General features: G+C 40.7%; 1 pseudogene; it reads left to right on the forward strand.

The window, feature by feature from the left end:
* LOC145789121 (mannosyl-oligosaccharide glucosidase GCS1-like) overlaps positions 1-25439 on the forward strand; it is a 377152-nt pseudogene that overhangs the window by 94212 nt on the left and 257501 nt on the right.

Consider the following 25439-nt stretch of genomic DNA (forward strand, 5'->3'; position numbering starts at 1 on the left):
CGGTTCTTAATCTGAACCAAAGAGTCCAAATCTGGCAAATCGTTTTGAGAAACAGATTTTTTTGAAAGAAGTGAAAAACATGGACTGCTTTGCCAGATACAGAGTCGCCACCTAAATGTTTTAAAATGGGAGAATTTAGGAAACCCTGACTCGGTGCCGAAGGCCACATGTCCGTCATCACCGGAGTTGTCTCGGCTCGGGAGCTTGGGTACGATCGGGGAAGGTCAGCTATGAGCACTCCCTTTCGCCCGGTCCGAAGACCGGCCTCTACTAACCGTGATATCTAATTTTGAAAACGTTATGTGTTCTTAATCCGGTTATTAGCCTAGAATTACTATGTTGTGCGCGCAGCAAACAAGTATAGACCAAATCGCCCAAATTGGAACAAAACATTTCATGTTTGTTTTGAAAATGGTTTGCTACTCGAAAGTAGGCTAAAATGAAGATTTTGCCACCCTCAAGTGGGCTTTTAGAAAAGATGATTTTGCCACTATCTAGTGGGCTTAAAATTCACAGTTTTAACGCATTATCCCAATTTAAGCGATTTGACCTCCATCCACAGGCATTTCAAACAGTTTAACACATAAGCATTTAGCCGCATGGCAAGCATACTGTCATGTTAACATTCACACACATGCGAGATACTAAAGCATAAATACTTACATCGTACTCCGTGCCAAAACAGTAAACTAGTTAGCAAAACATGCGTGTCCTAGTTCATGCTAAATTGTCTAATGCAACACATACAGGATGCAATTAGATGGGCTCGGCTAATCTTAAACATGGCATGTGAAATGCAATCAACTATCACATAGTCAATTTTTGAATTGAAGTACAAATGCAGTTAGCGTGATGTACCGAGCCCAATGCATGCAATACAAATGCACGAATGCACACATGCATAGCATAAGGTATGCTAAAATAAATGTGCCCTAATCTACCATCATAAGCAGGTAAATAAAAGGGAGAAAGAAGTGGGGGTTGGAAGACATACACCACACGCACGCACACTTATTACAAATATGCCCTCACTCGGAGGGACCAAAATAATAATACAAATTAATTAACTACGCAAGCTAATTAAATATTACAAATTGCTTAATTAATTAACAAATTAACTAAACTAAAGAAAAACAGTAAACCGCCTCGGGGCGAGGGCCAGATGCAACACATGCTCGGGATTGGCTCGGAATCGCATTGCCATGCGTAGTTTGCCTCTGTTTTCCCTGCTCTGCTCTTCTGAAAACTGCCAAAGTCTCAGGGATGCCTCTCAGGACACTGGGGGATATCATCGGCTGACCAGAATTTCCACCGGCAGTAGCAATTAGTCACCGGCACAAAATAGATCCACCGGCCATAAATTGACTGCCGATCGGCACTAAATACTGCCGGCCGGCAATGAATTCCTGCAGAACCTGCAACTCACAGCAGCAGAGGGCAAAGCAAAGCATGGCAATGCAATTCAAACAATTTATGCACCAATCACATTCCTTATCATGTTAATGACTCAAAGGAGGATGTGCCCCGATTCTCGGACCACCAATCACGCATTTCCATGCATGACGGCCCAAAGAATCAAGTGTGCAACCTTCATGTCAAATGAAATGCAAACCAATCAAACAAACTAAAGCCCAACCTCTATCACATGATCAAGAGGCAAGGCATGCATGCCAATGCAATGCAACCTAGGTATGCAAACAAGAATACAAGCATGCTATGCAACTACATGGCATACACAATGCTAACAACATAACATGCGCAACGCTTTGAAACATGGCATACATAATGCAAGGTGGACTTACACCAATGTGAGTGGACCTCAGCCGCACCCACATCAGTGGCCATAAGATGAAAATGAAGTGCCTCGAAATGCGTGCACACGGGCACGCAAACCGAGGCAATGACATATGCAATGCAATGGATAAAATGGCATATAGAATGCAACATGGACTTATACTAACATGAGAGAGCCTCAGCCACACTCACGTGAGAGGCCGATGGATGAAAATGAAGTGCCTCGAAATGCGTGCACACGGGCACGCAAACCGAGGCAATGGCATATGCAATGCAATGGCATGGAAAATGATATGAAAACATGCCAATGGGATTTCAGCACTGAAATGTGGGGGAAAACAGCCCCGAAATGAGGCGAAAACACACCCGATGCATGGAATAGTCCCGAAATGCGAATTTAGGCACCCGAAATGGCCTATAGCTATGCCAAACATGCACGATATGGACATGGAATGTAAAGACAGAAGCAAGGCAGCCCCAAAATTAGCATTTTACTAGTACAAAACATGGTCAAACAGCAAACCAAGATAGGGCAAAACTAGCATGCAAGAAATGGCCCTAAACATGAGATTAAAAAGAAACTCATAGGTGCTGGCCCCAAACAGGTTAGGGTCCTTCAACAATGTTGAAGAGGGACCCAAAATAAGACTATTTACAGTTTATGGAAGCCCCAAAAACAGTATACAAATATATTAGAAATGCAATGCAAAAATGAGGCTCAAAAGTGGCTATAACATGAGGTATACAAAACATTCACCAAACAAGAAAATACCCTTAATAAAACATGTTCAGGAGGTCAAAATAAAGCCACTTTTAGTTCGGACCAAGGTCCAAAAACAGCAACATAAGGGGCTGCCAAGACATACAAAAATGGGACCAAAAAGAGGATATAAAGGGAAGTATAACATGGAAGTCCCAAACAGTGTTGAGCCCTTCTTCAATGTTGAAGAGAGGCTCAAAATAATCCTGTTTTCAGTTTACATCAGGCTCTAAAACAGATCACACGCAAGCCAAAAAGTCTATGCAAGATTATGGCATTCAAGGAGGATATTGAAGCAAGTGCAAGCTACTGTCCTCAAACAGCAAGAGGTCCTCAATCAAACATGAAGAGGACCTCAAAATATGATGATTTGAAGTTTGGGTCGGAGCCCAAAGATGTAACCACAAGGAGCTAAGATATAGGTCAAAAAAATGCACAAAAGAGGGAAAGTGGAACTCACCCTTGTAGAACCAATCTTTAGCAACCTTTGGACTGAGTTTGGGAGCTTTTAACTTCTGGAGGACAGCCTCAAGCTGCTGGAATGGGCTTTGGATGCCTTGTGCTATGAGTTGATGAAGAAATGGCCCAAGAACAAGGGTGTTTGATCACTCTAACACACCCAAATGTAGAGAGAGAGGGAGGTATAGAGAGAGAGGGTGATATATATGTTATATGTATGTATTAGGTCTGGTTTTTGCTGAACCAAAACAATGGAGGAGGATGGCTTCCTTATATAGGCAATCCTAAGCTTCTAAGACAAGCTTCAAAGGGTCAAAGGGGTTTAAAGGGGAGGTCAAGGCTTATTGGAGAAGCTTAGACAGCTGGTAGGCTTCTTGAAGAAGCCAAGATAAGGGGTCAAGGCTTCCTCAAGAAGCCTTGAGCAAAGGGTGCAAGAAAAGGGGCCAAAGGGTGTGCAAAGGGTGCAAAATAGCCACATATATGCACATGGAGTAGGGTCTGTGCATCCCAGCTGGCACAGCTGGCATGCACCATGCTTGGAGAGTGCAAATGGTGCAAACCGGCCAGAAAATTTGGTCGTCGGCCAAAATAAAGTGCCGGTCGGCATAATATTTTTCCGGTCGGCAAAATAGATTGCCGATAGATGATTCCAATGTCAAAAAACTTCCGGTGGGTATGAAAATTGAAGCCCCGGAAGTTAGCTTTCCAATGGCGCAAACCTTGTATCAAAATTCCTCCTGTGCAAAAAGTTATGCCCTTTTTCGTGAAGCCGCGCAGATTCGATCCAACCGGGATGATGCCCGACTTCAACTGATCATATCTCCCCCACCCGAACTTGGCTCTAGGAGATTCTTGAGTGAAAAATGAAGCCTCGGAAGTAAGCTTTCCGATGGTGGTGGCCCTATACCTAAACTCCAAGTGTACAGACAGATAAGCCCGATTCAGCGAGGGCTGCTCGACTCGCTTCTACCCGGATTCATGCCGAACTTCTCCCAAACTAGTTTTCTCCTCTCCTTTCCTCTTTTCTTCAACTCCAAAACCCTAAACAAAGTGTTTTGAAAGATTTGCCTCTCTTCTAGCCGAAGAAACTGAACATTTGCCCTGCACACCTTTCATCATCGAGCAAACCATCAGTAGCGCCCAAGTCTTAAGGGCGGTCAAAAATAGGGTGTCTATAGTTGTTCTACATTGTTATGTAACTTCTGTATTTGATTTGATATTATTCACTGGGCTTTCGCTCACGCTCATTCATGTGTTTGTAGGTGAGCCAAGAGAAGTCCAGACCCAGCCTTAGTGAAGTCTGTATGGAACAACTAAGGTTTTGAGAGAGTCAGCCCTTGTGTCTCACGCACGAGACCCGTCTTCGCCCTTTTGTTATGTATTTACATTTTGTCAGGTTGGCGAAGTTTTGTATATGTCTGCTTATAGTTTTTATGGGTTGACTTAGTTTTGGATGATCTTGTCTGTACAGAACCTATGTCACTATGTTTCTGTTGTGAGTTATTAACGTACATATGTATGGTTTGTTTTGATGTGCCATGTAAGCACAGCTCAATGGACAAAGTTTTAAATTTTGCTTCCCTTTTGGCCCCCTTTACTCTGATGTGTTAAGTTTATTTTGGTTTGAGGCCGTAGGTAATCTTAGGATTACTGGCCGGTTACGTCCTTAACCCATGGGGGCGGGTTCGGGTCGTGACAAGACCATTCTCTGGCCGAGATTTATTTATCCCGGTCTTAACTTTGCAAACTAACTGGGTATACCTGCCAACCACTTTTTAGCCGAGATTCTTACCTCGGCTGAAGAGTGCTAAAAAGTTGTTTTGATCCAGCCAACCACTCTTTAGCCGAGATCCTTACTTCGGCTGAAGAGTACTAAGAGTTGGTTTAATCCAGCCAACCACTCTTTAGCCGATATCCTTACTTCGGCTGAAGAGTACTAAGAGTTGGTTTAATCCAACCAACCACTCTTTAGCCGAGATCCTTACCTTGGCTGAAGAGTACTAAGAGTTGGTTTAATCCAGCCAACCTCTAGATTGGTTTTTTCCAACCAACCCGGAGTAAAGTGTTTGGTTATTCTGACCAAACGTCCTGCAGCCTGGATCCTTATCCTAGGCTTAGGAGGGGTGTTGGTTTTTCCAGCCAACCTTTAAATTGGTTTTTTCCAGCCAACCCAGAGTAAAGTGTTTGGTTATTCCGACCAAACGTCCTGCAGCCTAGATCCTTATCCTGGGCTTAGGAGGGGTGTTGGTTTTTCCAACCAACCTTTAGATTGGTTTTTCCGGCCAACCTAAAGTAAAGTGTTTGGTTATTTCGACCAAACGTCCTGCAGTCTGGATCCTTATCCTAGGCTTAGGAAGGGTGTTGGTTTTTCCAGCCAACCATTCTTTCAATGCCCCTAGCCTACTAAAACAATTTTTACAGAATAAAAACACTGATGCTGAAAAGAAAACTACTTGCTTTATTGGGGAAAAGAAAAATTACAAGTATTTTAAAGTAAAGCTAAAAATAAAATAGTTTGAGATTGGCAGTGTTCCATGGTCTAGGAATTGCTTTGTTATCTTCGTCTTCCAAGTGGTAAGCACCTTTTCCTGCTAATCCGACCACTTTGTAAGGTCCTTCCCAATTAGGCCCTAATTTGCCATCTCCTAGGACCAAGGTGTTTCCCATTACTTTGCACAGTACCCAATCTCCAATTTTGAATTGTCTTTGATGTACTATCTTGTTGTATTTCCTAGATAACTCTTGTTGGTATGAGACAATGTAAACCAGTGCTTTTTCTCTTCTTTCTTCGGCGAGGTCGAGCTCCAATGTTATGGCTTCTTCATTCAAGTCTGGATCAAAATTTTCGCTTCTAATTGTGGGGAGGCCAACTTCCAGCGGGATTACTGCTTCCATGCCATAGGCTAAGGAGAATGGTGTTTCTCCTGTTGATCGTCGAGGTGTGGTGCGGTAAGCCCATAAAACATGAGGAAGCTCTTCAGCCCATTTGCCTTTTGCTCTTTCTAACCTTTTCTTCAGTCCATCCAAGATGGATGACCTTGTTTGACGCTTCCGCCGGGCCGTTAGCTTGGGGATATGCCGGTGTAGAATTGTTGAACTCTATCTTGTATTCTTCACAAAAGCCTCTAAAGATTCTGCCATCAAACTGGGTGCCGTTGTCTGATATTAGGGCTTTAGGTATGCCGAATCGAGTAATGATATTCTGCCAGATGAACTTCTTCACATCTTTTTCCTTGATTGATTCCAATGCTTCTACTTCCACCCACTTTGTGAAGTAGTCTGTTGCTGCGAGAAAGAACTTCCTGTTTCCAAGTGCTGTTGGAAGTGGTCCTACTATGTCCAAGCCCCATATTGCAAAGGGCCATGGGCTGGTCAATGGTAGGAGTTCTCTGGCCGGCTGATGGATTTGGTGTGCGAACTTCTAACATTTCTCACACTTCTTCACATACTTCTCCGAGTCTGCCTGCATGTATGGCCACCAGTATCCTTGTGAAATGGCTCTGTAAGCTAACGATCTTCCTCATTGGTGGCTTTCGCACACCCCTTCGTGTATTTCGAACAAGAATGCTTCCACTTTGCTGGGGTGAACACACTTTAGATAAGGTCCTGAGAATGACTTTTTGTACAATGCCATAGATAGGGAGAGCCAAAATCGCTGCGACTTTGCTCTAATTTTGTTGGCTTCTTTCTTTTCTTCCGGTAAGATGCTGTCTTTTAAGAACAGTATGATGGGATCCATTCATGAGGGGCCTAGTTCGGCGCAACATACCTCTTCTACTTCGGGGTCCTCAACGCTTGGTCTTGGTAGGTAGTCAATTAGTAGTGGATGAGGGATGGATGTATCTACCATTGACGTAAAGCCTGCTAGTTCATCTGCTCTGCTGTTTTCCTCCTTGCCAATCTATTCTATCCTTACTACTTCAAATTTTTTGATCTCTGTTCTGACCAATTCTTGGTACTTGGCTATCCTGTCATCATTTGCTTCATAGTCGCCAGAAATTTGGTTTACCACCAGCTGTGAGTCGCTGTAGACCATTAGTTTGGTGGCCTTCATGTAGAATGCTGATTTGAGTCCTGCAAGAAGTGCTTCATACTCCGCTTCGTTGTTTGATGCTGGGAAGCCAAGGTTGATTGCTTGCTCCACAACCAGGCCGTCTGGTGAGATGAGGACTATGCCAAGTCCTACACCATGTCGGTTGGATGCTCCGTCCACAAAGAGCTTCCACATTTCTCCAACGAACAATTTCCAGCAAGTTGAGGGATCAGATGATGCCGTGGGGTCAAGAATGTTGCAGGTGTTTTCTTCAAAGCCCATGCTTGTTGTCTGCCCCTTGCTATCTGATTGAACCAAGTCTTTATTTGTTGGCGAGTCTTGGCTTAGTGTAGTATGGTTTGCTTCTATCTTGCTTTCTTTACTTTGGTCTGCCTTGGAGTTTGACTGAGTATTCTGCACCAGGGGTTGTGCTATTCCGGCGTCAACTTCCATCCCTAGTTCGGTTGTATTAGTCAAGTCGACTAGGCAGATATGATGACTTCCAGGAGTAAATTCTGCGACAAAGTCTGCCAAAGCTTGGGCCTTTATTGCGGTTCTGGGTTAGAACTTGATGTCGAATTGTCTCAACTCTACTGCCCACTTCAAGATTCGCCCAGAAAAGTTCGCCTTCTCAAACAAAGCTTTTAATGGGAAAGCTGTGAGGACGACTATGGTGTGGGCGTGAAAGTAGTGTGATAATTTTCTTGAGGCCATCATCAAGGCCAATGCCAGTTTTTCCAGTGGCAAGTACCTTGTTTCGGTGCCCAGCAGTGTCTTGCTGACATAAAAGATGGGCAGATGTTGGACTCCTTCTGCGCGGACTAACACTGCGCTGATTACGAGCTGAGAGACTGCCAGGTACAGGAAGAGTTCTTCTCCAGGTATTGGGGTGACAAGTAGTGGTGGAGAAGACATGTATTCCTTCAAGCTTTGCAGAGCGCGGTCGCATTCTTCGTCCCACTCGAACTTGGCATTCAATGCTTGAAAAAATGGTCGTAATCTATCTGACGACCGGCTAAGGAATCGGTTGAGTGCAACTGCCATGCTGGTGAGATGCTGTACTTCTTTTACTGAGTTAGGTCTCTCCAGATCCTGAATAGCTTTGATCTGGAAGGGGTCTGCTTCTATACCCCGGTTGGTCACCAGGAAGCCCAGGAATTTGCTAGATCCTACACTGAACGCGCACTTAGATGCATTAAGGCGCAACTTATGCCTCTTCAGAATCTGGAACATCTCGCCTAGGTCCCTTAGATGGTCGTTCTCATCCTTGCTTTTGACCACCATATCGTCGATGTAAATTCCATTGTTCTGCCTAACAACAGCTCAAAGATCTTGGTGACCATTCTCTGGAATGTTGCCCCTGCGTTCTTTAGGCCAAAGGGCATGACCTTATAGCAATACAGTCCTCTTGGAGTGGTAAAGGACGTGACCTCCTGGTCTGGTTCGTACATGGCGATCTGATGGTAGCCTTTGTATGCATCCAGAAATCTAAGTCGGTTGTGCCCCGCCGTTAGGTCTACCAATTGATCTATCCGTGGTAGGGGGAAGCTGTCCTTTGGGCATGCTTTGTTGACTGTCTTATAGTCGACGCAAACACGCCATTTGCCATTCTTTTTTGGCACCACGACTGTGTTGGAAATTCATCTGGGGTAATGCACCTCTCTGATAGCTCCTGCCTCTAGCAGATTTCCCACTTCTTCCGCCACTATCTCGGCGTGGTGGAGTGCCGATCTGCGAGTGCGCTGAATGATTGGTCTGGCGAATGGGTGGACATTGATTGGTGACAGATGAAATTTGGATCAATGCCTGGCATGTCGTAGGGTGTCCAGGCGAACACTTCAATGTTGAGGTCAAGAATTCCAAGACTTCTAACCTCTCAGTGTCGGACAATGACGAACCGAGCAAAAAGAACTTATCCGGGTTCTTTTCATCTATTCTTACCTCTACCAAGTCTTCCACCGCTTTTTGATCAGCTGCTTTGCCGACATCTGCGAACAGTTCATTGCTCTCAGGTTCTTTCACCGAATGAACATATCCCTTGGTAGCGCGGCTGCCATTAACCGTGACAAAGCATTGCTTGGACATAATCTGGTCTCCAAAGACCTCTTCAATTACCCCGACTTCGTTGGGGAACCGCATTACTTGATGGTAGGATGACGCTACAGATCGCATGGCATGCAGCCATGTTTTTCCCAAAATTATGTTGTAAGTGGAAGGGACCTTTAACACCCAAAACTCCACTTGTTTTGTCACGCTTCCTGCCCTGACTGGAAGGATGATCTTGCTGACTGGCCACTCAGGCATTGAGTTGAATCCGATCAGGGGGGACACAGCTGGTGCCAGGTCTTTGTCCTCCAATTTCAGTTGTTTGAAGGTGTCGTAGTACATTATCTCACATGAGCTCCCTTGGTCAATCAAGATCAGCTTGACGTCGAAATCCTGGACTCGGAGAGTGACGACTAGTGCATCATTGTGAGGGCAGTATATCCTTGCCAAGTCTCTATTTGAAAAAGATATGGCGTTCGTGGTTTCTGTTTTCCCCTTTTTAATGGTGGGCTGGGCACTTAATACCTCCCTTAAGTGCTCAGCCTTTTTTATCATGCCCCTGAGCTCACATACGCGCTTTAGCTCGAATACCCCATGTATTACGTTTATCACGCCTTGAGGTGGGGCGTCGATTGGCATTCCGTTCGGGTGTTTGTCATTCTGGGGGGCTGGCTGTGCCCCTCCTTCAATGTATTTGTCCAGGTGACCGGCTGCCACCAACTCTTCTAAATGTTATCTTAATGGTGTACAATTTTCAGTGCGGTGCCCCTTTTTTTTATGGAAGGTGCACCGTGATCTTTCGTCGTATCTTTCGCCGTAGTCCTTCTGAGCCTCTCCTAGCTTGGCAGGCCATCTGACGAAAGGTTCATCGCGTATCTTGCTTAGAATCCGGTAGATTGGATTTTTGAATACCGTGGTAATGGCAGTGCGGACTCTCAACCATCTTTTATCCTGGTTTTCTCCGTTGTCCCGCCTGCCTCGTCCGTTTTTGTTCGGACGTTCTACCGCGTTGACCTTTGCCGTCGTCTTTTTATCTGGTACTGCGGTCGTGCTAGACTTTGCCTTAGCACGGGCGCCATCTTCTTCTACCCAAATGTGTTGGTGCACTCTCTCCATTAAGGCCTCCATCGTGAGAGGCGGTGTCATAGTGATTGAGTCCCTTAGTCTGTTCCCGACTGGAAGGCCTCTTTTGTACTGTGCGATAGCGAGATTGGTGGGGCAGTCCCCAATCTGGTTGAAGGTCTCCCAGTAGCGGCTATTGTAGGATTTTAATGACTCTTTTTCGCCCATGTCGGTGGAGAGCAGTTAATCAATTTCCACCAGGGTTTTGGTGTTTGTTCTGAACCTTGTTACGAATGCCTCCGCCAATTGCGCCCAAGAGGCTATGCTACCTTCTGAAAGTCTTGCGAACCAAGTCAAGCCTAGGTCACCAAGGCTTGATGGGAAGAGGATGCACATCAAAGCCTCGTTTCGTCGATATACCGCCATAACCTGGCAGAAGTGGCTTAGGTGCATGTAAGGGTCTGTCTTCCCTTTGTACGTGGTAAATTTAGACTGGATGAAGCCTGAGGGTAATGATGCGTTCTCAATCGCCGAAACGAACGGCGAGCTATGTAGTCTTGCCAACGCTTTATCTGTTGGTTCGTAGGCAAGGTGTGGTACTGGCATTCCAACCTCGACGCTTCCATGCGTCCAAGGAGCTAATCGCCGAAAGGCTGAAACTCTATGCGGGTCGCGTGCCCTAGTATCCTCTTTCTGTCGCGCCCTTTCTTCAAGCACAGTCCGTAAGTCGGACAATCTAAGCAACTCCGTTTGCCTGGATGATGTATGGTGCGTGTGTGAGGGCCGATAGGTACTTCCCTCTATGTAAGACCTTAATGATCTCGTTCTCTCAGACCTGGAGTAACGAGTTCTGGAAGTCCTTGATTGAGTGTCACTAATCCTGAGGCTTCTACTTTCTGCTTGCGATGTCGTGGTATACCTACTACGATCTTCTGAGTGGCGAGGAGGCGCATTGCCTGTGCGCTCCTCTCCTGTCGCCACCCCTTTTCCCTTGATCTGGCACTTCATGGCCTCCATGTCCGCCGCCATCTTCCTTATTACTTCATCTTGCTCCTTCACACGGTCCTCCAGAACTTGAGGATCAATCCTCCGCCTTTGTCTGTCAAGACTTCGTGAACGAGAGTGATGGGGGCTGTTAGTCCGCCTCCTCTCCCTTGCATCCCTTCTGGGATTTTATCGCTGTGGCTCCAAGTTCGCCATGGGAGGGATAGAAGGTAGGCCTTCGCATCTTGCACCCCCCTCTGGTGTTTGTCCATCGATGGCGAACTGCGGCAAATCTTCGTTGTGCACCATATTTTTCCCATAGACGGCGCCAATTGTACGGGCATGAAATATTCTTCCCGTATAATCCTGTTGATCAAGATTGCGCTCCTTCGTACATCATCGCTTTATTCCCTGAAAACACAAACGTGAGCTAGCCGACGGGTGTGTGTCGGATACCTCTCCGATGCCTAAGTCAGCAAAATAGACAAATAGACAAAAAAGCTCTGTGTCTTCGAGAATCAAAGTTGTGTTACCTCTCCATAGGTGATGTTTGTGAGCTTTTGTAGGTTCCGTGTGGCACAATCCTAGTAGGACTTTTACTCCTCTATGTAGAGTCCTCCTGGGATTCATACTCCTGAAAGATAATGCTTATCCTTCAACACCCCCGTCACTGCACAAACCAAGTGAGATGGTTTTACCATGGTCGGAATTCTGTGACCGAGATAAACATGGCTATGCTAAGTCGCAGACTAGACCGAACTATACTTAGTTCGATTCTTCCTTTCACTGCTCTTGCCTCGGTTCTACCTGCACAAACCGTGCTAACCATAGTGTTAGTTTAGACCGTGCTTAACAATTAGCTAGGTCTGACCGAGCTAGCTGCACCATGCCACGACCGAGCTAACTCGGGCGACCGAGCAATTCGCAGTACTCTCCTGGACCGATAATAACAATAGGCTCTCTGGGACCGGACTAACCATTAAGGCTCTGGGACCGGACTAACTTCAAAGCCTCTTTACTCAGCCCTTTGTTTTGTGGCCCATAACGACCCATTGCCCAGCTCGGCCCAATTTATAAATATAAATTACCCTCTTTGTATTGTATTATTCTTTGTATTGTATTCCATATTTAGATTATAGGCTCCTCCCTATTAGGTATGTTCAAATCTTGCCTTTTTCTTTCCCTACCTTATTCTTTCTTTACCTTATTCTCTCCCTACCTTATTCTTTCCCTTTCCTTTGTACAACACTCATACATAGTCCTATATATATACCCATAGCTTTGTACTGTAAAATCATTAATTCAATACAATACATATTATTTCTTTTTCTACTATTCTAACAGGTTCTAATTATAGCATGACTTGAAATTTAGATTGTTGATTGGGACAATTAAAAAGTTAAGGGACAAAGCAAGACTCAATGTAAATTACATGCATGCAAATTGTAATTTTGTCCCATCTATATGTATGGAGAGAGAGAGAGAGAGAGAGAGAGCTCACCCAGTTTCAAGTTTGAAGGGAAGCATACCAGGAAAGCCAGGTAGAGACTTGATGAGCGATTTTGACACAACAGTGTTGCACAGACCCATTAACACAAGTACATGATCTTACCCATCTACTTCCTGAACTTGATCACAGCTTTCAACCTTTCCCAATCAGCACCACAAATGAAAGCTCCCAAAATTGCAAGGACTGAGGGCAATCACTTTCCTCCATTATATCTACTGATATCTCATTTTCACTCCATGCCTGGGCCAACCGACCAAGCAGATTGAATTTGGACACATTTATGGGTTAATTACACTTAGCTACCCTATATTTTCACCATAATTTTATTTTGATTTCTTCACTTTTAATTGTGACAATAATTTTTTCACACTTTAAGTCAAGTGTCCATCTATCACTAAAGAGATTGACTAAAATTAAAAAGGGAAAGGGACTAAAATGAGATTTTAGTGAAAGTGTAATGACTAAAATGATGTTTTGATAAAAATACAGTGGTGTTATAAAATCTGGGCGAGATAATCAATGTTTTTCAATTTTATATTTATTGCTGATGCATATTCAATTATCGGAATCCCGGGACAGCAATATCATGATCCACGAGTTCACACATTTTTAACTAACTCCCTCCTCTCAATAAATAAAATAAGAGAAATGCTACAATGTGTCTAAAAAAGATCAGAGATAGATTAGGCCCTTTTTTAATTATAAAACTTTACGTTAGAGTTTCATAATCAATTAGAATTGGCAGCTGTTTCACGAGTTTGGTGATCACTTCATATCCAGAAATGATTTATTAATGTAGAAGTGAGATTATTACACCATGCCATAGCTGTGGGTTGCGATGAGAGATAGATCGTGAAGGTGTTTGGTGGTGGTGATTGTTTGGTAATATCTCGTTGTCGCTTATCATGGGGAAAGCAAAAAAAAAAAAGGAAAAAAAAAGGAAAAAAAAAATGGTGTTGTGACTAATATGCATCCCTTTACATTGAATTTCTGACTCAGTTACTGATTATTTTGCTATAATTCAACAAAAATTAAGGTAGGTGAACTTGGAATAATGCCTAAATGAAAGGCTAGGGGGAAAGTCATTATTGGTCCAGTTTACCCCAAATAAATTATGAAAAATTATGTTTCAGTTAGACAACGAAACAATAATTTTATTTTTTATGATGGGTCTGGTCTAGTCTTTTGTATGGTATAAGTTATTTTTTATTTTTTTATGTTTAGTGCAAATCTTTTTTGTATGCCAAACTTGTATAAAAAAAATTTCGCCCATAATATAATTATTTTAAAATTGTCCCACTTATTTCTAATTTTCCCAATAAATTAAGGGAAGTACATAACAATACTTGTTTAAGTCTACAAGCTTTTGATAAGCCAACAAATGAAGCATGTAACTCGTGGGCGGTATGTTATATATATATTTTTTTTATTTATTTATTGTATAATAGCATAAATAATGTCACTCATGTTGTCAAGTATTTTATCCTTATTTTTTTCTTCTTTAATTTTTGTGTTGCTTGTGACCTCTATTTGTTAGCCAAACCAATGCTATATTAACATTTTAATTTTTAATTGTCTAATGTGTATCATGAGTTGTTGAAGGTAAAGATGACGTGGCAGTAATTCATTGGATGCCCTAAAATAAATTCATGTGAAAATGTGACCAATTAGAATATCTTTAATGGTTGAATAATTATTGTTAGATTTAGCAACAAAAAATGATAAAATGATATATTTTATCAATGTTGTTCTAATAGTATAAATGTTATTTTTCATATTTTTCTCACAAGATGCCAAATTGAAATGTTATACATGGACGAAAAGTTTTTCATATTTTTCATATTGTTATACATGGACGAAAATATATTGTCCTAAAATGTATATATTTCGTCACTCAAACTAATTACGACGAAAAGTTTTCGTCACCCGTTTTGTCGCCAAAGCGTCGTCGCTAAAAGGTCTTAGAGACAAAAAAACAAATTCGTCATTGAAAATGATAAATTTGTGACGAATTTTTTTGTCTCCAATACACTCTGTTGGAAACAAACTTGTAAATAATTAACGACAAAATATTTTGTCATTAAAAAAGAAATTAGAGACAAAAATATTTTTTCATAAATATAAGAAATAGAGACGAAATAATTTTGTCACGTTTAATATAAACGAAGACTAAATTTTTTTTTCAAAGAAGTTACCAATAGAGACAAAAACAAATTCATCATTAAAAATGATAAATTTGTGACGAAATTTTTTGTCTCCAATACACTCTATTGGGAACATACTTGTAAGTAATTAACGACAAAATATTTTGTCATTAAAGAAATAAATTAAAGACGAAAGTATTTTGTCATAAATATAAGAAATAGAGACGAAAATTTTTTGTCATGTTTAATATAAACGAAGACGAAAAAAATTTGTCAAAGAAGCTACCAATAGAGACAAACAAATTCATCATTAAAAATGATGAAATAATGTCAAAAAAAAATCGTCACACATTGAGGGTAATAGTGACAAAATGTGACTATCTTTTGTCATGACAAATTCATTTAGCGATGAAATAAAGAATTCATAACAAAATTAATCTTCCACCTAAACCAAATAAGAGACGAAAAAACCTTCTTTAGGGATAGAAAATTGTCACTAATTCCATAATATTTTTTTCCACATTATATACCTATTTTATCAAAATCTAAATTTTAGTTCAACAAATATAACCATGTTCATGTTGAAACCTGTTGAATATAACTCCATTCACAACTTAACTTAACCTAACCTGTCATCAACACATTTACGAATTAACAAAATGAAAATAGTGCAATATCCACAAAATATCCAAAAGTTATAACTTGTACAATTCCACCAAACATCTAACAATAACTAGTGCAACTCCATAAAGTATGTGTATCCCTATCAAACAAAATGAACATTCAAGCAAATTACAGCATTGTTGCACGTCAAAAATGTCACCCCAATCCAATCTGCAAAAAAATAAATTAAAAGCTTTAATAATTAATTAATTATACAAATGATTAAAAACATTAGTAACTCATCAATTTACAATTAGATCAATTATATAATTTATCCCTCTAACAGACTTTTTTTCGAGATTATGAGAACGAAAAATTAATTTTAAGGCTAATTCACAAATGGTGCATCCCATTAATGTGCCGTAAGTTCATACAACTTATATTGGTCCCTCCTAAGATGTTTTCTATTGGTTCCTGTACAAATCTGTGGTTGTGTGATAATTTAGCCTTTCGACAGCCTTTTTTGAAACTTTAAGTATAGAGAAAAAGAAATATTTTTTAGACTAATGCACAATTTATGCATCCCGTGCACCTGTATAAATTGGATGTCCTATGCATGTTTCCATTACTTTCTAATTCTTCAAACATATATTCTTTTATAAAATTTGTTATATTAAAGTTAATATACTTTACCAAGAAGTATGTCCACTTGTCGATGAGTCCCCTCCACTTCCAAAGTGTCCAGTGAATCCTTTGGTCCTCAAAAAGTTGACAACATCAGCCATTATCCCCCCTTGCTTCTTCCTACTCTTTGGTCCTCAAAATTAATTTGTCTAGAATGAAATCTGCCTCTAACTCCCAAACCGAGAACCCAATTCGAGTCCCAGCTTCTCCCACAAGTCTCTCGTGCCTAAGCGGTCGTATATGCCAAGTTTCGTGCTAATCCGACACAGTTTGGTGATTTTGAGGCGTCAACACCTCGAATTCTAAGTTTCTTAAAGAATTAATTTGCCTAGAGTGAAATTCGACTCTAACTCCCAAACCAGGAACCCAATTCGAGTCTCGTGTCTCTTATGCCTAGGCGGTCGTGTGTGCCAGATTTCGTGCTAATCCGACGCCATTTGGTGATTTTGGGACGTCAACACCTCGAATTCTAAGTTTCTTAAAAAATTAGTTTGCCTAGTGTGAAATCCGATTCTAACTCCCAAACTAGGAACCCGATTCGAGTCCCGACTTCTCCTACAAGTCGCTCGTGCCTAGGCAGTCGTGTGTGCCACGTTTCGTGCTACTCCGACGTCGTTTGGTGATTTTGGGGCGTCAACACCTCGCATTCTAAGTTTTTTAAGGAACTAGTTTGCCTAGCATGAAATCCGGCCCTAACTCCCAAATCGGGAACCCAATTCGAGTCCCGTCTTCTTCCACAAGTCTCTCGTGCCTAGACGGTTGTGTGTGCCAAGTTTCGTGCAACTCCAACGCCGTTTGGTGATTTTTGGGCATTAACACCATGAATTCTAAGTTTTTAGGGATGATTGATCAACTCTCCCTCCCAATCCACACTTGTTAAGCCATATTTTCGCCTGTGTAGCAAGCTTCATTTCAGGAAGAAACATGTAGGGCCATTTTAGAACCTTATCCAATAACAAAGTATTCTTCGGTTTTCTATACAACTTCTAAAACAGTTTTTCCAAATATTAGAAGTGAAAACTGTTACCTATTATTGCATGCATTATCAATTTAGCATAATGTGAATCAAAAGCACTGAAGTGAACATATGCATTAACGGATAGATAAATAAATACATGCATAAATGCATTCTTATGAAAGAAAATAGAAAGCAATCTAACATTTTCTGTTGCAGCTTGTTCAATCAATGCACAGCCCAGATCAAGTTTATCATTAGTAACAAGTTGCACAGCTTGATCAAGTTCACTTGCAATATTTAAACCCAAAAGCAAATTCCTAAGCTGACTTGATATTGAGCCACACAAGGGTTCCTATCAGTAATCACACCAGGTAACAAAGGCAAACAAACATAAGATTCTAATCAGATAAGAATGCTATATTTTCATATAACAAAACAGGACAATAGAACATGGCATAATCCTACAATTGCATTGTTATTCTCTAGTAAGAAAGCAACTAATAACAAATTACCCTATGCATGAAATAATAATAATAATAATATAGGGAAAAGAATAATAATAATAATAATAATAATAATAATAATAATAATAAGACCGTTAAAACAAGTTCTTTTGTTGTTTGAGTTGCTATAAAAACAAGTTCTTTTGTTGTTTAAGATTCCAAAACAAGTTTTTGCTTGGTATTTTATAAGAACAGCTCATTATTTAAGTTTTAAACACTCAGTCCACAGCTAAGAGCATTGACAACATGCAATGTGGTCAAGTCTAAAAAAATTCTACATTCACCTTATGGTTCAGGGGCTTCCAGAGAAGGTCATTGGCAGTTGTAACAGCCATTTGACCAACATACACAACCAACAAATCATCAACTTCCTTTATAAATGGTACACTTGTATATTCTTCCAAACAAAGCCATGTAGAGTTTTCATTTTTAGAGTAAAGGATTTTTTTTGTGAATATGCCTTACTCCTTGTACACTCCACTAGTGAGTAAAGGATTTTTTTTGTGAATATGCAATACAGCTACATCAACTTTAGCAAAAATTGAAGAGGAAAATAACAAACATTGGACTCCTTGTAGACCATAGTGTGAGGTAACCAACAAATAGACCAAGGTGAAGCTGACGAAAATAACTGTGGCACATGAGCAGAGAAGCAACGAAAACTATGATTTAATTTATTACGAAATTTCCTAACAGAAAATTAGAAAACATCTTAATATTGAAATTAATTAATCAAACTGAAGGCCAAACAAGAGAAGGCAGAACCGAAAATTGGAATTATCAGACATGACAGTAGTTCAATAATATACTACAAAACATCCATTAATCAAGAAATCACTCTTTGCAGAGTGTTATGGACACTATATGGTCAAAGCTGATTCATATATGTCAAGCACACAAGTTACATACAAAAAGTGATGGTTCGAAATGGCTCGAATTTAGTTTTGCACTCAACTTGCTGCTACTGTGCAATACACCCACACTTTTCATTTCAAAAACAAACCCAAAAAAAAAAAAAAAAAAAGAAAGAATAGAGCAAAGAATAGAGAGAGATGAGCACCGTGTCTTCCTAAAACCTAGCGGAACCGTCTCTGTGTTCCGCCGCTGCTGCTGTTTGATCGGAGTGGAAGAGGAGGAGCTTTGTGTGCCGCTGCTTGATCGGATTTATTTCCCCTTGTGTCATTGCTCTTCCATTGCTCGGTCCATTGTGGCTGCCATGGCTGCTAGTGTCACGACCCCAAACCGCCCCTAGTAGTTTGGTGCCGTGATGGCTAATAATCCGAGATTACCGAAGGCCAACTTTCAAAATTCACACACAATTAGAGTATTACATATGGGGCTAACAAGTGCGGAAGCAATAATTTACAATACAAGTGGTCCATAAGAGCAGTACGTAGATCAAATGAAATAGCATACATCTTTACAAAGCTTTAAAACTTGAATACAATTAAAATGAAGTACAAAAATACATATTACATCTTGATAGAAGGCTTCTCGAGCCGACATGAACAAAACACATGAAATACAAGTCAAGAAACATAATCTTCCAGATTGCCGACATCCTCACTGCCGACATAACATACATACAAAACACACATCTCGGCGTAGCCGACTTCTTGCTTGTTACCCACATATATACATAAGGAGGGTGAGCTTGGATACACAGTGAATGGTATAAGTAATAAAGGGGTTAAATGAATGATTCCCGAGGTCTTTGCAAAACATACATATCATAGCTTGAACAAAACGTGGGATGAATCTAGTTCATCAACTTGATCTTACAAAACTTACTTACTTACTTACTTTGGATGTTAATAGCATCTACATAATACAAGGGATGACATTCTGGACTTACAAGACCCACGCGGTAAACCATCAGTGGCAAAACAAGACAAAGCAAGGGAGATATCTCAAACGAAGGTGCTACAAAAGTTTAGAGTCCTCTAGCACAAAGGACCTATGTTACGAAGGCCCGTAGCCCCCTAACAAGAGAGTACTGCGAAAGTTTAGAGTCCTCCAGCACAAGGGACCTATGTTACAAAGGCCCGTAGCCCCCTAACATGAGAGTACTGCGAAAGTTTAGAGTCCTCCAACACAAGGGACTTTCAAAACAAGATGTGCAGTTGCATTATAGTCCCCTGGCACTAAGGACTTTCCGAGAATGTCATCAAAACAAAGCTTACTTGATACATAAAAATAGGGGTAATCATTCATGGGTAACAAATACTTTCAAAACAAAGCAAAGCAAAGTCTTTATCAAAATGTATAACATAGCTTTATTAGAAATACCACTCACATAGTTCTTGGGACGTCGAGATCAAAGCAAAGGTCCAAGTCCTACAAACACATGGCAAAGTCTACTGAATGCACTTCTCAAAACAGGTCTTACATACATGCAAATGATCTCGGGAAAACATACTGGAAGTCAAAACACTATTTTACATGTCAGGAGGACATGCTGGGTACCAACCAGGTCTTTGCCGAGGTCCCACACCTCCTGGCCGAGGTGTGGCTACCTAGGCTTCGGCGTGCGGCTGCATGCCGAGGTGCGCACAAGACAAACTAAAGGTGTAAGTGATCATGCAAGGTAGGCCAAGGTGAGATACGATGCTTGGCCTAAGTGTGTGATCTAGGCAAGAGTAATCTCGACGACTACACTTAGGGAAGTGAAGTCTGGAGATCTGGGTTTCCACCCGTGAAGAACATGAAGAACATGAACATGAAGACCATGAAGAATATGAATGCTAAAATCATAACTTCTTTATTACAAAATCTGGGATTTCATGTTATGAGTTCGAAAACATGGACCTGGGTACCCATACTTGAAGATCATGTGAAAACAAACACAAAAACATGGATCTTGGCATGAGGTTTCGGATCAAAACATGACTTTTCTTGAAGAACACATAAATACTATTTCCTCTTTCTAAAACCGAACTTCAAAGCAATGCATGGCTTACAAATCATATTCAATCATGCAATGAAATAACATGAACATAAAGAACAACATGAGTAGATTAAGAATCTAACCTTAGAACACGGATCTAACGATTCGATCTCTAGGGATCAAGCTTGGAAATCTACCTCCTCTCAAGAACTCCTCTTTCTCACCTAGAGCTTCTATCTCATCTTCAAAACAAAGATATAACAAATGATAGGTTTTCTCTCTCTATCGGCTGACTTAACACTCAGCTCGGACACGTGGCAACGGCTGGTTGGTTCTCCTCAAAAAGGTGATAGATTGACAAGACAAGACTGTAACGCCCTCAAAATAACTACATTAAACCCATCAAATAAATATGCATTGATATATAAAAGTCCCACAACCTTACATTCATCAGAGTTTCATTACAAAAGTATTACATGTTAACAACAAAAGCAAAATGCCCTACGGGCTTACAGCTTTCCAAGTTAACACTTGGTTACAACAAAAGAGTAGTAACTCATTCACATATTTAGCCCTTGGCTTGAATTTACATGTAATACATCAAAAATAAAACGACAAAAGTATGTCCGCCTCTAGCCTCCCAAGCTATGTCCTTGGAGGTGGCATGCTACCTGTACCTGAAAATGATATTCCCATACAGGGTGAGCCACAGCCCAGTAAAAATACACTAAACCAACCATGAACAATGACTAAAAGATTAGCAATTGATAGATGGCCAATACTGATACATTCACATAAATCACATATTTATGTCATACGACTTATGAGTCCAAGTTACCTTTCATTTTCCCTTTTTCAACAGATAAGCATGTTAGCTCTATCATCATCTCAACAGATATGTATAAAACTATATCCCACATTCACAGATAAGCATATAAGCTATATCCACACTCTCAACAGATATGTATAACAACAGTATCCCACATTCACAGATAAGCATATAGGCTATATTCACACTTCACAAAGATAAGCATATGAGCTATATCTTCACTTCTCTAGACAAGCATATGAGCTGTATCTACGGAGTTCATCCCCTATCTTCTCCCAACACTATCCGGTTTAGAGGTACATCCCCTATCTTCCCCTAAACCGCGGAGTACATCCCCCATCTCCTCCTCTACGCATAACGTATACAAACACATTGGTTCTATATGCAATCACTCAATACATACAGTTAATGTATTCTATCAACCGTCAAATTCCATGACACATTCCATTGATTAGTTTCCGTTTGCCTAATCATCATGCATTGTCTACAACAATCATGACTATCCTCCACCGATAGCCCAAAGCAGTTATCTCTATACAGAAAATAAATGCACAATGGATATTCAATCAACATTTCAATTCGGTGAGTGATAAATAATTCAACTACACCCTTTTTCCCCATACATTCCCAATCTCGACAATTCCATTTCATTTCCTCAATTCTCACAATTAATTACCCCAATTAATCAATCAATGTAATTAGGTCATTTTCCATAATTAACATCACAACCCTTGGGTCCCATTTTCATCAATGATTCAACATTTATTCCATTCCTCTATACCAAACATGCATCTAGGTTTATTATAAATAAAACCCCAACTTTTGTAAAATAACACAAAAGCCCCAAACTTTCACAAAATTACCAAACCAACCCCAACATCTCAAAATACCAAAATTTAAAGACAAAATCCATAGAGAGGAGTAGGATATCCCTACCTCAAATTCGGAGCTCCAAGGGAGAAGAAGACAAAACCCAACGTGCTCCAAATCTCAAAATTTTCAGATTAAAATGTAGCCCTCGACGATCAACAACTTTTTTGTAAAGGCCAAAGGTGAGCAAATCACTCCTACTAGATCAAAACCTAGAGAGAAGGTAGAGTTCTAGAGTGAGAGGCTCAACAATGGTGTTTTTGGAAAAGTAGGAGAGAGAAGAGAAAGTGAAAAAGTGATTTGAAAAGTCAAAACACGGAACTTAAACCCAGTCGACCCGCTCGAGCGTCAAACACCCCGCTCGAGCGTCACTCATAGACTCCCGCTCGAGCGTCAACAATCCCGCTCGAGCGGCGGATACACACTCCCAGAACTTTTACAGAACCAGGTCTTCGCTCGAGCTTCCAACTCCCCGCTCGAGCGGCACTCACACAACCCCGCTCGAGCGGCCAATACCACGCTCGAGCGTCCAACACTGCACAGGAAATACTGGATGGGTGCAATTCCCGCTCGAGCGCCAAAACCCCTGCTCGAGCGGACAGGTCAAAATCTGGGCAACTAGTTTTGGTTTCTAAACTCAACCAACCTATAACAAACCTGCCCAACACATCCTATAACTCAAATACGAAGTAAAAGGATGTAAACAAGATAATAATCAACTATCAACATCCACAGACACATGTCCGGATCACTGTACAACAAGGGTAAACCCGGGATCGCTATAAAGACTATGACAAATGTCTCTAACAAGCTACCGGGCAAGGCACTCCGACAATTGATGACATCAGCTAAGGACAAAGCTTTGGCAACTAAGGTGACAATGACCTCGGCTAGGAAGGACAACACTTGACTAAGCTGTGCCACACCTCGGTCTAGGTCATACCACTCCAGGACAAGATCACTTAGGTGCAAAGGTAACATCTCGGCCTTGGTGATGAACACCTCGGCCTTGATAATGACATCTCGGCCGATATGTCAGAGCGAAGGTGGAGGTCAAACAAGGTGGTTCCAAGATAATTCTAGACTGAAGATGGCCTCGGCTTGGAATGATCTAGGCGTAACATGACCTAGGCTTGGCACAACCTAGGCTTGACATAACTTAGGCTTGAGACACCAAGGAAGGAACAAAGCATGCACACAACACTTAAGCAAATCACATAAACACAAAACAAGGCGTGGACCTTACTTAGGCAAAACAAGTCATAAACATAAAAGTGCAAGCTTAATGAGTCATAATCATACAAATGCTCATGAACATGACTAAGACATAAATATGGGTTGTTACAGCAACTTAACATGGAAAAACATACAAATGCATGCAAACATGACTAGGACATGAATTTGGGTTGTTACAGCTAGCTACTATTAAAACTGGTACTATCATCAAACTAATTAAGATGATGGTGAAAACTAGAGCTACATCCCCAAAAAAATTAGCACTTTGAGCATTATTTGAGCCTTTGTTTCTGATCTGTCCATGGCCACTGATGGTGAACTATGATCTCATCTGGTAGGCCTCTACTTTCTTGCACGGAGAGGATGGCGCCACTAGTACGTCGAATGTATGCAATATTTTCCCCTTCAATCCCAATTATGTCCTCCGCATAAGAAAGTGGTATTTGCATTGTTTATGCAATCTGATTAAGCAAAGCAACAACTAATCAGATTATGATTCCAAGATCAAATAATACAAATAACATTAAAATTAAAATTAAAATGAAGTGGAAATTATTGAATTCCATAAATACAGTGGCAGAGGCCTTGCTGTTATTTGAATTCTTGTTTGAGGTTTGGAGAAATTACAACTAGTTCCACGATTTGCACATAAATTGCATTACAACTTGATCCAAATTGTTACTATTCCATTGATCTTAGGAAAACGATGATATCAACAATTTTTATGTTAAAATGCTTATTTTACCTTTGGTTCCAACTATTAACAATATCCAAACAAGCACATTCCACATTTGAATAGTTTTATACCTAAAACCAAACACATTTTCATTATTTGTTGCATTTTTTATCTGAGTTTTTCACATTAAATAATAGACATAACCAATTGTAACAGAGACCTAGACAACGGAAATCCAATTACCGGAGACGTTACTACATGCCGATTGCTGCAGCCACCAACCCACCACCAATGCTGCAGCCCAACTAGCCCATCAATGCCTCTGCCACACCCAACCTAACGCCACCCCACCCTTCTCTCCCTACTCTCTCTCTCAGGTGCCATGTCCAAAAGGGCCACCCCATCTTCTCCACTTCTCTTCCTCTTTCTCTCCCTCTCCCTCATCTATCATCCCTTCTTACTCTTTTTGTTTTGTTTTGTTTGTTTGTTTTTTGGAATTAAGTATACACATTACACATTCCATCTTAATGCAGACCAAAATCCACATCAATCCAGCTAACAAAAACCTAGAGCTTGTTAAACATTATCACTAAAGTTCACAACATAATACTACAAAACCCATTTAACATTTTTCCCAAAGATAAAATAACAATATGGTCAAAATTTTACACAATCATAAATAAAGCCTTAAATCAGATACCACAATCATGTGAAAATTTTATTTAAATCTTTGTCAAAACAATTGGGCTCGTTTGGAAACTTAACTATTTTAGTTAGCTTTTTGACTATTTTATGAGATGGAAAAAAGTTGTATTTGGGATGATTTATGGAATTTTTTTTTTTTTTGTTGTCAAATTGATGGTTGTGAGAGAAAAAGTAATTGATTCATGGGTAGGATGTGACATTTTGTCTTTATTGGTTACTTTAGCCAAAAAAAGCTAATATATGGCCATTCTGTAGCCTAGCTACCTCATTAGACTTCCAAACCTTGAGATAAACAAAACAGAAAGGATTGGAAATGTGCACCACATCACAGCAGTTAATATCTAGAGTGAAATGTGAATTAATATCTAAAGTGAAATGTGAGATAACACTAGTAGAGAAATGAATAATTGAAACCAACCTGGGTAACAAAAGAACCACCAGCACGACCAAGTCCCGAAGAACACATTCCTGAAAGTCCAGGATCTTGGCCATACAGCAAAATTCCAGAAGAATGGATATTTGAATCAAAATGGGTTTCACGGTCGTGAAATAAAGGATCTCTCTTCACTGCAAGAGGATAATCAGCACCCATCCCAATTTGAGAAGTACTATACAGCAATGACTTCTCAGCCCAGGTTTCTACTTGGCGTTCCTGTGAGGCTGGTGTATTGTACTATAGAAAAAGGCAGAACAACA

Source organism: Camellia sinensis, chromosome 12 (assembly GCF_055761805.1).
Source record: "Camellia sinensis isolate YWXY chromosome 12, ASM5576180v1, whole genome shotgun sequence".
NCBI lineage: Eukaryota > Viridiplantae > Streptophyta > Magnoliopsida > Ericales > Theaceae > Camellia > Camellia sinensis.